We start from the raw sequence: 15,745 nt of genomic DNA on the forward strand, positions 1-15,745 counted from the left end.
CTCAAGTGTTAGAAAAAATGGAGAGGATCCATTTCCATTTGTTACTCCTACTAAAACGTGGCCACATCCCACAAACCTGGCACGCTTCAAAAGAGTGGCCATTGTTTCAGCTTTCAGCACGCTTAAAAAGTGTAGTTATATGTTTACCCTATTGGCACGTTTAAAAAGTGTAGCCATATCTTCCCCCTATTGGCACGTTTTTAAAGAGTACTCAAAACATATATTTTGGAACGTTTTAAAAGCGTGGCAATATGTTTTAAAAGCTTTTAAACATATACTTTACACTCTTAATTTTTTTTTTAACAATAAATTCATTTTCCAAAAAACGGAAACAACTTTAGATAGCCAATAATAAGATTAACAATATTACTACTATCAACAACAACAACAATAATAATAATAATAATAATAATAATAATAATAATAATAATAATAATAATAATTGTTATTATTATTACATTACTATTTTTAATATTATTTTTATTATTTTGTGTTATATGTTTTCTAATTCTAAGCAAGTCAACCACAAAATCTATAGAAATAGCAATCTAAGCATAAGTAAGAATAAGAAAAAGATTCGTAATACATGTGAAAAAATTTGAGATTCAACTTTTTTACGCACAATGCGTTTAGAATAAGTTATTTCAACACTCTTATATCTTTAAGGTTTACAAAAATATATAAATAATATATATGAGATTTTTTTAATTCTATTATGCCATTTAAACCTCTATATGGACAAATAACATATGTTAAACTAAAATCTGGGTCAACTATATAAAAATTTTCATATATTGAAATCCTAACAACTTAAGAGTAATAGTAGTGATGATTAGATCTTACCTTTAAGGTAACTTATTAGTAATTATATTTTCATTACTACCTTGTTCAATCACATAAGGAAAAATATTTAAACAACTCAGTCTACTTTACATATCTCCTGCTCAAGATCTCTTAAACACATTGTTATATATTAAGTACTTAAAGCATGTTCTATGAAATTTTTCATATAAGCCCATTAAATGATATTATGGGGCAAAAACACATATAATATTAAAAATTATATAATATAAGATGTACTACAAAAATATACCGACAGAGAATATATTTTAAAGTAAAAAAAAAATTATGGGTATACTTTTTATTAACGAAGTGGTCGAATCTTCGTATCATAAAATTCACCGATAATAGAATTTGTGTCAAATTTTTCAGTAATTTTCTTTTCAATATAATTAAAAGACAATTAGCAAGAAATTCATCTTTTATTTTGCTTCTAAGTTATTTTTACAATATTCATAGTTGAAAAAGATCTCTTAATTGTAGCAGTTGAAACAGAGAGAATTAATACCAAATGAATAAAAAAAGACATGCCACAAGAAGAAAAAGAATTCATTTTATGAGATTTGAAAATTTTTATTTAATTAAAAATATTAGTAATAATATCTTTTTCAGATTTTTTTAATATTGTTACTTACTTTTTAGATATTAAAAATTATTAATATTTAAATTAGACTGAACTTTTATTTATACTAGACTGTCACACATGATTTTTTAAGAAAGCACGTGACCAGAGCGTGGAGGCAGTTAGAGAACCTGTTTTGGGGAAGAGCTTTGGCGGGAAAAGCTTAAAAAGGCCAAAGATTGAAGGGTTAAGGGACTTTTGACTCATTTTACATGTTCTTAGATATTTTCCTAGAGTTGGTTACATTTTGGGTAGAGAGAGAACCTCGAACCTCTCTCTAGGATTTCATTCTCCATATTCTCCACTACAATTCTCCTTTGATTTTCTTGGTGAGATCCATTGTAATACACTTTTATTTTGATGCAATTAGTAGTTTCTACTCTTCTCCTATTCTCAATTTGTGTTCTTTGATCCTCTCACTTTGGATCTAGCTTTGCCTTTGTTAGTTGGATTTGAAACTAGTGAATTGAGGTACTTTCATATCCATTACTTGTAATTGTTCAATTGTAGATTATTGTGTGATTTAGATCTCTTCATTTCAATTCTTCGTTCTAATTTCATAATGCCTCTTATGAATGCTCACCAAATGTTTGATAAAATGCCAAAACTAGTTATGGAGTAAAAGTTTTTCACTTGGCTTAGGGTTTGAACCATTAGGAAACTTGAATAGTGGATGTCAATTGTTGATTGAGAATTAAGGATTACTAATTGGGTTGGGATGCACTAAAGCTAGATTCCCTTGGGGTGAAGCTAGGACTTATGACTCATGCTAGACACTTTCACTTGAATCTCCTCTACAATTAGAGGTCAACTAAGTGGAGCAAGACTTAATTGTTATCATCATTGAAGGAAACTATAGTGATAGGATTTTCAATGTTAACCCTTGGCCAAGTCCTTTAATATTGATTGTTTGTTATCCACTTTTGCTAGTTTGAACTAGTACATCAATCTTCAAAAACACAACAAAAGCTTCCTAATCAATAACATGCATTCTATAGTAATTCCAAGGGAGGACGACTCGGGAGATTAATACTCTCGATTGTAGCTTGTAGAATTGTTTGATGCGAGATTTGAGTGTCGATTAGACTATACTCACGATTGTATTCACTATTAAATTCTATATCGAAATACAAAATTTCGTTTATCAAAATGGCGCCGTGTGTATATGTACATACTTGTATTTTTTCTTGATTGCTTTTTTGTTCGATTGACATAGGATTGATCTTTGTCTAATTCCACTTGTTGCCATTAGCTTTACACTCCCTTCATTGCATGACGCGTTCACAACCGAATCCGAGCTTAGCCCCATTTGATCCGGAAATCGAAAGAAATTTGCTCCACATTAGGCAAGCTTGGAGGCGGTTAACCTTTGGGGAAGGTGAAAAGGTTCCTACTAATTCACCAACCTTACCTGAAGTGAATCCCGAACCGTCATTCGAAGTAGGCACTAGCCATCCATCCGTTAACACTACTAATAATTCTTCTTTTGATCTAGGTGCTGACCCCGTGGCCGCTCCAAGGAGAGTTACTCTCAAGGAAGCGGGTTGATGAGCAGATATTTTATACACTTTTTGGGGGTAATTTCATGTAGATTTTAGTATGTTTTAGTTAGTTTTTAGTAGATTTTTATTAGTTTTTAAGCAAAAATCATATTTCTGGACTTTACTATGAGTTTGTGTATTTTTCTATGATTTCAGGTATTTTCTAGCTGAAATTGAGGGAGCTGAGCAAAAATCTGATTCAGGTTGAAAAAGGACTGCTGATGTTGTTGGATTCTGACCTCCCTATACTCGGAATAGATTTTTTGGAGCTATAGGAGTCCAATTGGCGCGCTCTCAATTGGGTTGGAAAGTAGACATCCAGGGCTTTCCAGCAATATATAATAGTTCATACTTTGCGCGAAGATAGATGATGTAAACTGGCGTTCAACTCCAGTTCCATGCTGCAGTCTGGCGTCCAGCGCCAGAAACAGGTTACAAGTTGGAGTTCGACACCAAAAACACGTTACAACCTGGCGTTCAACTCCAGAAACAGCCAAGGCACGTGAGAAGCTTAAGTCTCAGCCCCAGCACACACCAAGTGGGCCCCAGAAGTGGATTTCTGCACCAATTATCTTAGTTTACTCATTTTCTGTAAACCTAGGTTACTAGTTTAGTATTTAAACAACTTTTAGAGACTTATTTTGCATCTCATGACATTTTTTAGATCTGAAATTTGTACCTTTTGGCAGCATGAGTCTCTAAACCCCATTGTTGGGGGTGAGGAGCTCTGCAGCGTCTCGATGAATTAATGAAATTATTTCTATTTCCCATTCAAATATGCTTGTTCCTATCTAAGATGTTCATTCACGCTTCACTATGAAGGAGGTGATGATCCATGACACTCATCACCTTCCTCATCCCAAGAACGTGCGCCTGACAACCACCTCTGTTCTACATCAGATTGAATGAGTATCTCTTAGATTCCTTAATCAGAATCTTCGTGGTATAAGCTGGAATTGATGGCGGCATTCATGAGAATCCGGAAAGTCTAAACCCTGTTTGTGGTATTCCGAGTAGGATTCTGGGATTGGATGACTGTGACGAGCTTCAAACTCGCGAGTGTTGGGCATGATGACGAACGCAAAAGAATCAATGGATTCTATTCCGACATGATCGAGAACCAACAGATGATTAGCCGTGCTGTGACAGAGCATTTGGACCGTTTTCACTGAGAGGATGGGAAGTAGCCATTGACAACGGTGACACACTACATATAGCTTGCCATGGAAAGAACCTTGCAAATTCTGAAAGTAAGAAAGCAGTATATTGCAGAGATTCAGAGGACAAAGCATCTCCAAAACTCCAACATATTCTCCATTATTAAGTAACAATTATTTATTTTATGCTCTTTTATTTTTTGTAATTCAAGCTGATAATTATAATTGATATCCTGATTAAGAATAATAAAATAACCATAGCTTGCTTCAAGCCAACAATCTCCGTGGGATTCGACCCTTACTCACGTAAGGTATTACTTGGACGACCCAGTGCACTTGCTGGTTAGTTGTGCGAGGTTGTAAGAAATCTTGATTTTGATATTGGCATTACAATTTCGTGCACCAAGTTTTTGGCGCCGTTGTCGGGGATTGTTTGAGTTTGAACAACTAAAGGTTTATTTTGTTGCTTAGATTAGGAATATAGTATTGATGCTATAGAGTCATTAAACTTGAGTCCTTTAATTTCTCTTCAAAAATTTTTCGAAAATATTACTTGTCCCTATTAATTTTTAATTTTTCGTGAATTAGTGTCTTATTCTAAGTTTGGTGTCAATTGCATATTTTATATTTTCCCATTAAAATTTTCGAATTAGTGTTCTTTGTTTTTCCTTGATCTTCAAATTGTTCTTGTCAATTTTTCTTGTTTGATCTTTGGTTTGTCTTGCTCTGTGTCTTTTCTTGTTTTTCTTGTGCTTTTTCAAAACATTAGTTTTCAAAAAAATTTTTTTTTATCTATAAAAATAATACCTCTTTAAAACATGTTACATTTATAGCTCAGTTGACTAGAGCATTGGCTTATGTTCTTGGCAATTGGGTATCTTCTTTTTAAAATTTTTTCAAAAATAATTTTTTTTTGATTAATTCTTGTGCCAAACTTTAAGTTTGGTATTTTCTTGTTAATCTTTTTATAATTTTCGACAATTTATTTTAGTTTTCCCAAAAATTTTAAGTTTGGTGTTCTTTCTTTTGTTCTTGGTGTTCTTGTGAATCTTCAAAGTGTTCTTGAGTCTTCTTTATGTTTTGATCTTAAAATTTTTAAGTTTGGTGTTCCTTGGTGTTTTCTCTCCAAAATTTTCGAAAACAAGGAGCATTAGATCTAAAAATTTTGAGTCTTGTGTCTTTTGTGTATTTTTCTCTTTCATAAAAAAAATTCAAAATTCAAAAAATATCTTTTCTAACTACTTTTTAAGCTATATTTTTGAATTTTTTTTATAAAAATTCAGATTTCAATTTCAAAATTTTTCAAATCTTATCCCTTTTAAGATTTTAATTTTCAAAAAAAAAATTTAGTTGTTTCTTGTAAGTCAAGTCAAGATTTCAATTTTAAAAAATCTTATCTTTTCAAAATCTTTTTCAAAATCAAATTTTTTCTTTTTCTTTTTATTATTTTCGAAAATTATTTAAAAATATTTTTCAAAATCTTTTTCTTAATTTTATTTCAAATTTTCGAAAATTTAGCTAACAAGTAATGTGATTGATTCAAAAATTTTGAAGAAAAAATTTATCTAACAAGTAATGTGATTGATTCAAAAATTTTGAAGTTTGTTACTTTTTTGTTAAGAAAGGTTCAATCATTAAATTCTAGAATCATATCTTTTAGTTTCTTGTTAGTCAAGAAATTAATTTTAATTTTAAAGATTAAATCTTTTTTTAATCATATCTTTTTCTCATATCTTTTATATCATATCTTTTTAAATCATATCTTTTTCAAAAATTTGATTTCAAAATATCTTCTTATCTTCTTATCTTTTCAAAAGTTGATTTTCAAATCTTTTTCAACTAACTAATTAACTTTTTGTTTATTTCTTATCTTTTTCAAAATATCCTAACCACTTTCTCTCTCCTCACTTTTTCGAAAATCTTCATAAAATATTTTTAAATTCTCTTTTTATTTTATTTTATTTTTATTAATTTTTATTGTCGTCTTTATTTTATTTTATTATTATTATTTCGAAATTTTTAATAATAAAAGAAATCCAAGTCATCTCCCTTTCTCCATCATGGACCTAAATGGAAATGAACAGTCCAGAAGGACTCTGGGGTCATATGCTAACCCCACTACTGCTTCATATGGGAGTAGTATCTGTATACCCTCCATCAAAGTCAGTAGTTTTGAGTTGAATCCTCAGCTCATTATCATGGTGCAGCAAAGTTGCCAGTATTTCGGTCTTCCACAGGAAGAACCTACAAAGTTTCTGGCACAGTTTTTACAAATTGCTGACACAGTACATGATAAGGAAGTAGATCAGGATGTCTACAGATTATTACTGCTTCCATTTGCTGTAAAGGACCAAGCTAAGAGGTGGTTAAATAACCAACCTAAGGATAGCATAAGGACATGGAAACAGTTGTTAGAAAAATTCCTGAATCACTATTTTTCTCCAAAACAGATGACACAACTAAGGCTAAGCATTCCAGGCTTCAAACAAGGAGATAATGAATCCCTTTATGATGCCTGGGAGAGATACAGAAAGATGCTAAGAAAATGCCCCTTTGACATGTTTTCAGAGTGGGTCCAGCTAGACATCTTCTACTATGGGCTTACAGAAAGAGCTCAAATTTCTCTAGACCACTCAGCTGGTGGATCTATACACATGAGAAAGACAATAGAAGAAGCTCAAGAGCTCATTGATACAGTTGCCAAAAATCAGCATCTGTACCTAAGCAGTGAACCTTCCATGAAAGAAGAGGCTAAACCAGTAACTGCTAAAATGAGTCATGCAGAACAAGTTACAGAATTCAACCAGCAATTGGATTTTCTAACAAAATAGTTAGCCGAATTCAAAGAGATATTACAAGAAACAAGAATGGCTAATATGAATATGGAAGTGCAATTGAAGTAATCAGAACATCAATTATCAAAACAAATAACAGAAGAGTGCTAAGCAGTTCAATTAAGAAGTGGGAAAACATTAATTACCTCACTTCAAGACAGCAGGAAGCCAAGAAATGAGCAAACTACCCAAAATTCCTCTGAGGACAGTAAGAGCCCAGAGAGGAATAATTCTGGCGCTCAAACGCCAGAGAATGGGTGGAAAGCTGGCGTTGAACGCCCAAACCATGCTCAGTTCTGGCATCCAACACTAGAAACAAGCAATGATTTGGCGTTGAACGCTCAAAGGGAGCACAGTTCTGGCATTCAGACGCCAGAAACAAGTAAGGAGTTGGCGTCTAACACCACTCCAGCTTCCACCCCTGGCATTCAAATGCCAGTGGGGGATCAGACACATACAAGTGCTGATAATAACCCATCTAAAAAGGCTTCTCAACCCACATCTGTAGGCAATAAATCTGCAGCAACTAAGGTTGAGGAATACAAAGCCAAAATGCCTTATCCTCAGAAACTCTGCCAAGTGGAACAGGATAAGCAATTTGCCCGCTTTGCAGACTATCTCAGGACTCTTGAAATAAAGATTCCATTTACAGAGGAACTTGAGCAAATACCCTCTTATGCTAAGTTCATGAAAGAGATCTTAAGTCATAAGAAGGATTGGAGGGAAACTGAAAAAGTTTACCTCACTGAAGAATGCAGTGCAGTCATTCTGAAAAGCTTACCTGAGAAGCTTAAAGATCTGGGAAGCTTTATGATGCCATGCACATTAGAAGGTACTTGTACCAAGCAAGCTCTATGTGATCTTGGGGCAAGTATTAACCTAATACCTGCAGCTACTATCAGAAAGCTTTGTTTGACTGAAGAAGTCAAACCAAATGGGAAGACCTTTTCTAGCAACTGGCCGAACCCTCATTGATGTTCAAAAAGGGGAAGTAACCCTAAGAGTCAATGAGGATGAGTTCAAGTTGAATGTTGTCAAAGCCATGCAGTATCCAGACACCCAAAATGACTGCATGAGCGTTGATATTATTGACTCTCTGGTAAAAGAAGTCAATATGGCTGAGAGTCTCGAATCAGAGCTGGAGGATATCTTTAAAGATGTTCAGCCTGATCTGGAGGAATTAGAGAGAATAATAGAACCTCTAAAAATCCCTCAGGAAGAGGAGAATCCTCCTAAACCCGAGCTCAAACCATTACCACCATCCCTGAAATATGCATTTCTGGGAGAAGGTGATACCTTTCCTATAATCATAAGCTCTACCTTATAGCCACAGGAAGAGGAAGCACTAATTCAAGTGCTAAAGACACACAAGACAGCTCTTGGGTGGTCTATTAGTGATCTTAAGGGCATTAGCCCAGCCAGATGCATGCACAAGATTTTATTGGAGGGTGACGCTAAGCCAGTGGTTCAACCACAAAGGCGGCTGAATCCAGCCATGAAGGAGGTGGTGCAAAAGGAGGTCACTAAATTACTAGAGGCTGAGATTATTTATCCCATTTCTGATAGCCCCTGGGTAAGCCTTATCCAAGTTGTCCCTAAGAAAGGCGGCATGACAGTGGTCCATAATGAAAAAAATTGAACTGATTCCTACAAGAACAGTTACAGGGTGGCGTATGTGTATTGATTATAGAAGGCTCAATACAGCTACCAGAAAGGATCATTTTCCTTTACCATTCATGGACCAGATGCTAGAAAGACTAGCAGGTCATGAATACTACTGCTTCCTGGATGGATATTCAGGTTATAATAAAATTGTAGTAGATCCCCAAGATCAAGAGAGAACAGCATTCACATGTCCATCTGGAGTATTTGCATACAGAAGGATGCCATTTGGTCTGTGCAATGCACCTGTAACCTTTCAAAGGTGCATGCTCTCAATTTTCTTTGATATGGTGAACAAATTTCTGGAAGTCTTCATGGATGACTTTTTAGTATTTGGAGACTCATTCAGCTCCTGTCTTGACCATCTAGCACTTATTATAAAGAGGTGCCAAGAGACTAACCTGGTTTTAAACTGGGAGAAATGTCATTTTATGGTGACTGAAGGAATTGTCCTTGGACACAAAATTTCGAACAAGGGAATAAAAGTGGATCAAGCTAAGGTTGAGGTAATTGAAAAATTACCACCACCAGCCAATGTTAAGGCAATCAGAAGCTTTCTGGGGTATGCAGGATTTTATAGGAGGTTTATAAGGGATTTTTCAAAAATTGCCAAACCTCTACGTAATCTGCTAGCTGCTGACACGCCATTTATCTTTGATAAGGAGTGTCTGCAGGCGTTTGAGACTCTGAAAGCTAAGCTGGTCACAGCGCCAGTCATCTCTGCACCAGACTGGACATTACCTTTTGAATTAATGTGTGATGCCAGTGACCATGCCATTGGTGCAGTGTTGGGACAAAGGCATGAAAAGCTTTTGCACGTCATTTATTATGCCAATTGTGTTCTAAATGACGCACAGAAGAACTACACAACCACAGAAAAAGAGCTACTTGTAGTGGTTTATGCCATTGACAAGTTTAGATCCTATTTAGTAGGATCAAAAGTGATTGTGTACACTGACCATGCTGCTCTTAAATATCTACTCACAAAGCAAGATTTAAAACCCAGACTCATCAGATGGGTGTTGCTTCTGCAAGAGTTTGATATAGAAATAAGAGACAGAAAAGGGACAGAAAACCAAGTAGCAGATCACTTGTCCCGAATAGAACCAGTAGAAGGGGCGTCCCTCCCTCTTACTGAGATCTCTGAAAACTTTCCGGATGAACAACTCTTTGCCATCCAAGAAGTGCCATGGTTTGCAGAAATTGCAAACTACAAGGCAGTGAGGTTCATACCCAAAGAATATAGTAGGCGGCAATCAAAGAAATTAATCACGGATGCAAAATACTATCTTTGGGACGAACCATATCTCTTCAAGAGATGTGCAGATGGAGTAATCCGTAGATGTGTGCCTAAAGAAGAAGCACAGAAGATCATCTGGCACTGCCATGGATCACAGTATGGAGGACATTTTGGAAGTAAGCGAACAGCCACAAGAGTCCTCCAATGTGGCTTCTACTGGCCTACTCTCTATAAAGACTCCCGAGTATTTGTACTTAATTATGACAGTTGCCAATGATCTGGCAATCTGCCTCACAGTTATGCCATGCCTCAACAAGGGATCTTGGAGATTGAGTTATTTGATGTACAGGGTATTGAATTCATGGGACCATTCCCACCATCATACTCAAACACTTATATTCTGGTGGCAGTGGATTATGTATCCAAATGGGTAGAAGCTATAGCAACACCCACTAATGATACTAAGACAGTGCTAAAATTCCTCCAGAAACACATCTTCAGCAGATTTGGTATCCCTAGAGTACTAATCAGTGATGGGGGCACTCCTTTCTGCAATAAACAACTTTACTCTGCTTTGGTTCGATACGGAGTTAGCCACAGGGTGGCCATTCCATATCATCCACAGACAAATGGGCAAGCTGAAGTCTCTAATAGAGAACTTAAAAGAATCCTAGAACGGACTGTGATTAGCCATAGAAGGGATTGGGCAAGAAGCTTAGATGATGCTCTGTGGGCATACAGAACAGCATTCAAGACCCCTATAGGGACCTCTCTATACCAGCTTGTGTATGGAAAGGCATGTCACTTGCGAGTGGAACTGGAACATAAGGCCTACTGGGCAACCAGATTCCTAAACCTTGATGCCAAGTTAGCTGGAGAAAAACGATTGCTCCAGTTAAATGAGCTAGAAGAATTTAGACTCAATGCTTTCGAGAATGCAAAAATTTACAAAGAGAAAGCAAAAAGATGGCATGATAAGAAATTGTCATCCAGAGTCTTTGAGCCAGGGTAGAAAGTTCTGCTATTTAATTCTAGGCTCAGATTATTCCCCAAAAAATTGAAATCCCGGTGGAAAGGACCATATGTGATTACAAGTGTGTCACCATATGGATACGTAGAGCTCCAGGATAATGATTCTAACAAAAAGTTCATTGTTAATAGACAGAGAGTCAAACATTATCTTGAAAGCAATTTTGAGCAAGAATACTCAAAACTGAGACTTAAATAAAGTTCAGTAATAGTCCAGCTAAAGACAATAAAGAAGCGATTGCTGGGAGGCAACCCATCCATTTACAAAGCTTATTTGTTAATTAATTAATTTTTACAGGTATATGTCAAGTATCTTCAAGGTAAAATAGCAACTGCTTAAGTTGACAAAGTTACAGAAGGAATCAGAGGATAAAACAGCAAAAAAGGAAGCTCACTGGTGCGAAAAAGCTAGTAAAAGATGTTTTGGGCGTTGAACGCCCAAAAGAAGCACCTACTAGGCGTTCAACGCCAGTAATGATAGCTATCTGGGCGTTAAACGCCAGAAAGGAGCATCTTCTGGGCATTGAACGCCAGAAAGAAGCATCTTCTGGGCGTTCAACGCCAAATTTGCAGCGTCCTGGGCGTTCAGAAAAATGCCCAGTGACAAAGGACTTCCTGGCGTTCAACGCCAGAAAGAAGCAACAGCTGGGCGTTGAACGCCCAGGAGAAGCTGCACATGGGCGTTAAATGCCCAAAACATGCAGCGTTTGGGCGTTTAACGCCAGGATGGTGGTGAGGAGGTAAATTCATTTTTACTTCAATTTTTTAATTTTTTATGTTTCAATTCATGATTTCTTGCATAAACATGTTACAAACTCTCATCCTTCAATTCCAAAAATTTTAATCCTAATTTCTAAAATCCTTTTTAAAAAAATATATATCAAATGTATCTTAATCCATAAACACAAATCTTTTTCCAATCCAATCCAACTCTTTTTCAAATATTCTTCAACTCATCATATCTTTTGAATTTCGAAATTGCCTCTCCTTCTATTCCACTCCTTTCCTTTCTTTTGCTTGAGAACAAGCAAACCTCTAAGTTTGGTGTGATTTGCCCTGATCACTGAGCTAAAACTCATCAAGATCATGGCACCTAAGGGAACATGAAGAGCAAGGATGTAACTTGAAGGAACTAAAGCGTCAGAAATTATCTCTTGAAGGACCAAGCACCCCACAGACTAGAGGAACATCCACTTCCTAAAATAAAGGTTGTTGAGTCCTAATCTTTGCCTTAACTCTGTGATAATTGTTCTTCTTATGAATTTACCTTAGAAGTTATATATTAGTAGTAGTAATTAATATCTCTATTTTGATTTTATCTCCAATTAAGCTATAATTTATTTTTCTCATTATCATCAAATATGAATAAAATAGTAGATTTTTAGAATAAAGAGGCAATAATTTTTTTTGAGTTTTTAATAAGGAAAATTCTAATTATCTATATATGGTGGCAATACTTTTTATCTTCTGAATGAATGCTTGAACATTGCATATTTTTTATATTGAATTTTATGAATGTTAAAATTGTTGGCTCTTGAAAGAATGATGAATAAGAGAAATATTATTGCTGATCTGAAAAATCATGAAATTGATTCTTGAAGCAAGAAAAAGCAGTGAAAAAAAAGGTGGGGGGGAAGCAAAAGAGGTAGAAAAAGCCAATAGCCCTTTAAACCAAAAGGCAAGGGTGAAAAGGTTCCAAGGCTTTAACCATCAATGGATAGGAGGGCCCAAGGAAATAAATCCAGGCCTAAGCGGCTAAATCAAGCTGTCCCTAACCATGTGCTTGTGGCATGCAGGTCCAAGTGAAAAACTTGAGACTGAGTGGTTAAAGTCGTGATCCAAAGCAAAAGAGTGTGCTTAAGAACTCTGGACACCTCTAATTGGGGACTCTAGCAAAGCTAAGTCACAATCTAAAAAGGTTCACCTAGTTATGTGTCTGTGGCATTTATGTATCCGGTGGTAATACTGGAAAACAAAGTGCTTAGGGCCACGGCCAAGACTCATAAAGTAGCTGTGTTCAAGAATCAACATACTAAACTAGGAGAATCAATAATACTATCTGAATTCTAAGTTCCTATGGATGCCAATCATTCTGAAATTCAAAGGATAAAGTGAGATGCCAAAAATGTTCAGAAGCAAAAACACGTTCCATGTTGCAGTCTGGCGTCCAGCGCTGAAAACAGGTTACAAGTTGGAGTTCGACGCCAAAAACACGTTACAACGTGGCGTTCAACTCCAGAAACAGCCCAGGCACGTGAGAAGCTTAAGTCTCAGTCCCATCACACTCCAAGTGGGCCCCAGAAGTGAATTTCTGCACCAATTATCTTAGTTTACTCATTTTTTGTAAACCTAGGTTACTAGTTTAGTATTTAAACAACTTTTAGAGACTTATTTTGCATCTCATGACATTTTTTAGATCTGAAATTTATACCTTTTGGCAGCATGAGTCTCTAAACCCCATTGTTGGGGGTGAGGAGCTCTGCAGCATCTCGATGAATTAATGCAATTATTTCTGTTTCTCATTCGAATATGCTTGTTCCTATCTAAGATGTTCATTCACGCTTCACTATGAAGGAGGTGATGATCCATGACACTCATCACCTTCCTCACCCCAGGAACGTGTGCCTGACAACCACCTCCGTTCTACATCAGATTGAATGAGTATCTCTTAGATTCCTTAATCAGAATCTTCGTGGTATAAGCTGGAATTGATGGTGGCATTCATGAGAATCCGGAAAGTCTAAACCTTGTCTGTGGTATTCCGAGTAGGATTCTGGGATTGGATGATTGTGACGAGCTTCAAACTCGCGAGTCTTGGGTGTGATGACAAACGCAAAAGAATCAATGGATTCTATTCCGACATGATCGAGAACCAACAGCTGATTAGCCATGCTGTGACAGAGCATTTGGACCGTTTTCACTGAGAGGATGGAAAGTAGCCATTGACAACAGTGACACCCTATATATAGCTTGCCATGGAAGGAGCCTTGCAAATTCTGAAAGTAAGAAAGCAGTATGTTGCAGAGATTCAGAGGACAAAGCATCTCCAAAACTCCAACATATTCTCCATTATTAAGTAACAATTATTTATTTTATGCTCTTTTATTTTTCGTAATTCAAGCTGATAATTATAATTGATATCCTGACTAAGAATAATAAAATAATCATAGCTTGCTTCAAGCCAAAAATCTACGTGGGATTCGACCCTTACTCACGTAAGGTATTACTTGGACGACCCAGTTTACTTGCTGGTTAGTTGTGCGAGGTTGTAAGAAATCTTGATTTTGATATTGGCATTACAATTTCGTGCACCACGGGTGCACCGGACTATGTTCTTCAACCCGTTCATGTGCTTCATCCAAACTTGAACGCGAATTTTGAACTCAAGACTGCTTTGATTCACCCCCTACCTAAGTTTCATGGACTTCCCGCACAAGATCCTGTTCGACACCTCAAGGATTTTCATAGTATATGCTCAACAACTAGGCGGGAAGGATCCGATGAAGTGGCCGTATGGTTGTTTGCTTTCCCATTCTCTCTTGAGGATAAAGCTAAAGGGTGGTTTTACACTCTACCTAGTGATGTTATTTCTGATTGGGACTTGCTTAAAAGAGGGTTCTTAAAAAAATTCTTGTGCCCAGAAAAGATGGACAAGCTAAGGAAGGAGATCTCATGCATTGTGCAAGGTGAAACGGAACCCCTATGTGAGTATTGGGAGCGGTTTCGCAAACTTCTTGACGCATGCCCCAACCACATGATTGATACTCAAGTGTTGCTCGGCTACATATGCCAAGGGATGTGAGAACAAGATAGGACTCTTTTGGATTCCTCTAGCAATGGTTCTTTGTCTAAATATAAGGCGGTAGAGGAAGCATGGAAACTCATTGGCGACTTGGCCAAGTCCAACCAACATGCTAGATGGAGAATCAACCGCCCAAAGGCCGTGAACGAAGTATCCTCTAGTAGCGAGGCCACTGCTCTTGCCAAATCCTTGGGCGAGATGACAAACATCCTAAAGCAACTCCAATTGGGTCAACAACAACCTCATCAACAACACCCTCCACCACCCTCTCAACAATATAGTCAACAATTGGTCCCCCAAAAAGTGTGTGGCATTTGTTCTTGCTATTCCCACTACACGGACGAGTGCCCAAGTATTCAAGAAGACAACACCTTGGCGGCTACCCACAACTTTTACGACCGCCCGAATCAAGGATACTGATAAACCCCATTTGTAGGGTTTATCTTGTGCTTGATTTAAGGGATTTTATGACTTTTTACCCACATTTATTCAATGAAATAGCATGGTTTTATAACTTCTCCTTTAATTGTGCTTAAGAGTGAAAACATGCTTTTTAGGACTTAAAATAGCTAAATCTAATTCTCCTTAATTCCATTAGATGCCTTGATATGTTTGTTAAGTGATTTAAGGTTTAGGAGGCAAAGATTGGATCAAGGGAATGAAGAAAGAAGCATGAAAAGTTGGAGAACTCATGAAGAAATGAAAGAACCAGAAAGCTGTCAAGCCGACCTCTTTGCACTTAAATGACCATAACTTGAGCTACAGAGGTCCAAATGATGCGGTTCTAGTAGGGTTAGAAAGCTAACATCCGGGGCTTCGAAACGATATAAGATTTGCCATAGTTGCTACACGTATGGTGGCGCGCACGCGCATAGTACGCGCACGCACCGTGCTGCCACCTGGTTCACTTAAAGCAAAACGTGGCCAGCGATTTTAGAAGCCTTGTGGGCCCAATCCAACTCATTTCTGATGCTATTTAAGCCAAGGATTGAAGGGGGAATGGGGATACTTTTCATAC

The sequence above is a fragment of the Arachis duranensis genome, chromosome 5, assembly GCF_000817695.3.
Source record: "Arachis duranensis cultivar V14167 chromosome 5, aradu.V14167.gnm2.J7QH, whole genome shotgun sequence".
NCBI classification, from domain to species: domain Eukaryota; kingdom Viridiplantae; phylum Streptophyta; class Magnoliopsida; order Fabales; family Fabaceae; genus Arachis; species Arachis duranensis.